This window comes from Frieseomelitta varia, unplaced genomic scaffold (genome assembly GCF_011392965.1).
Source record: "Frieseomelitta varia isolate USP_RPSP 00005682 unplaced genomic scaffold, Fvar_1.2 scaffold_675, whole genome shotgun sequence".
NCBI classification, from domain to species: domain Eukaryota; kingdom Metazoa; phylum Arthropoda; class Insecta; order Hymenoptera; family Apidae; genus Frieseomelitta; species Frieseomelitta varia.
In genome coordinates this window covers 26,332-28,816 of record NW_025110451.1, presented here as the reverse complement: position 1 = coordinate 28,816, position 2,485 = coordinate 26,332, and positions in this window count along the sequence as shown.

Genomic DNA, 2,485 nt, shown 5'->3' with positions numbered 1-2,485 from the left:
TAAAGAAATTGATTTCTTCCCTCGCGTAACATTACTACGGGATTTCTGTCTTGAAAAGATAGGCCTGCTTGAACACTTGAAATGGACGTTTGAATATTTTTCGATAGAACGAAACGACACTTTACACCTTGCTAGGAATCTAACCGTGGACACTTGACACTCGCCGATAGCAGTATTTTTTTTTCTTTGTAGCGAACTGCCTGATCGCGTCGAGAGTTGACCGATTGCCTGCAGCAATTATTAATTCACCGAGTGTTCGCTAAACTTGTCAAAGTTGTAGAACAAGTGTGCGATAAATTAATCTTTTGTAGACCATAATATTACGGATATTACTATAACGCAGCAAACTACGTATATAATTTTTTATATAATAAAATGGAAGTTCTTACTCGAAAAATGATACTTTGTAAGAATTTATACAAGAGCTAATGAAAAAGTAGAGTAACAAAACAAAAACGATTGCTTGAAATTCAATAATGCCTAATTGTAACAAGTAATAAATAATAATACATTTTTTCTTTATAATAATGCACTCTTTTTTTTAATGCATTTACATGAACATATATTTACGTGAACGTATGAGCTAATTATGAGCAATGTTTGATTAGATAGTTAGACTTTATCAATTAATATGATACAACGTAATTAATAGAATTGAAGATTTCACTTGTGGAATGTTGAAATGTAGATACTTGTTTCAATAGAACATGGAAGTTTCTATTTTGATAACGATGCGATAATCTCGAATTTTCATTGTGCAATTTAATCTCTGCAGGTGTAGAAATAACTATACTTGAAATCGAAAATTGATAAAAGAATGATATTATAATTTAGTAATTAATTTTGTAATGTACAATCAATTGCAGAGGTCTATATTTCAAATATTTAACAATTTGTCTTAATTAATTTGTTAGTTTAAATCACTTTTAAAATATTGGCAGAGTTTCTTTCATTCGTTCAGTGTAAATAAATTAAAAACATGATCTTAGAAAATTTATATATAATTACACATAATAAAATTTATATACTCTATACTTACATATAATAAAATTATAAAAAAAAACCTCGTCTATTCTGATTTACATATTTTCAATAAATAAATATAAGAAATATCATCATTTCCTTTAACCAATAAATAAATTAGTATAAAATGTTCCACGATTTTCTTCAAATATTCGAAATTCTAAATGTATCTAGACTTTCATAATTGATCGTATAAAATCAAAACAAAATCGAGATCAATATTCATCACCTTAAAATCAAAATCTTGTATACATATATATATATATCTTAAAATTAGATGTCTATCTTCTTATAGCATACCCAATTAAACTATACATTCAACCTCATTCAAAAACAGCATTCCGTTTCACCGCCTTTTCTCAAGCCTAAATGTCCCCTACTGTAGATCACAAGGCCTCCGGACCAATAAGGAAATTCACCTTAAGCCCAAATCGTCTGGATCGCGGCGCCAATTTTTATGATCAAGATACAGTTAACCGTTGAGTCCGGCTTCCTCCATTCTCACTTTATATCCAGTTATTTTTTTTTTTTTTCACAGCGTCACAGTCACCTAATATATCCTTCATAAATTCCTACAGTTCATAACGCTGACAAATTCGTGAATCAGAAAGTCAAAAACCTCTGCCCATGCCTCTCGGAAAAGAATTTCTTAATCTCGGTAGCTCGCTCGACATTGTTTATGTCGTCTCGATCCCCGTCGGAATAATTTAATAAACGTCGACTAATTACAGACGCCAGGCGACGTGATGAAGAGCCGTTAAATTGTTTATGACCAACGGGTAGCCACTGCAGGAAGCAACGTAGATCGAAGATACGAAATTAGACGAACGTAAATTTTTGACAATGGAGCCAACTCTCAGGAGGAAGTCTCTCCTCCAATCCACAGATCAATCTGTCGTCTCCTAAACTTGATTTTCGATTGCTTTTCTACGCTTCGCCGCTGATCTCAGGTACTCGATAAATATAGTAGCCTACGTGGGCAGCTGGAATTTATTCGCTGCCGCGAAAGGGTCGTTAACCAACGTAAAACGTGCTTCGGGCATCGTTTCCACGAGAAGAACGTGAACGACGAAAGAGAGCGAGGGAGAGACGAATAGAGAGACCGGAGGATCGACGACTCGGGCTCCTTGAAAAATAACGAAACACGTTGTAACGTCGCCGCTAAATACTGTCCCGTTGGATTTCACAGTGTCCTCGGCTTCCTGGGAACGATCTCGTTGCTCTCGCTTTAATATATGAAGGTTGCAATATCGAAATTGTTGATTGGTTACATGATCGAATCGTTCGACTGTAATGTTGAAAAATATGATTCGTTAATTTTGATATTCAGCGAAGTATTCGTTCGTTATGTACGTGTACAACATTATCGTGCGTGAACAATTGGATAGTACGATTCCTTCAAAAGATTGATATTTTCGTAGTTGACGATGAACGAACATTTTTCTACTGGTAATTTTCCAGA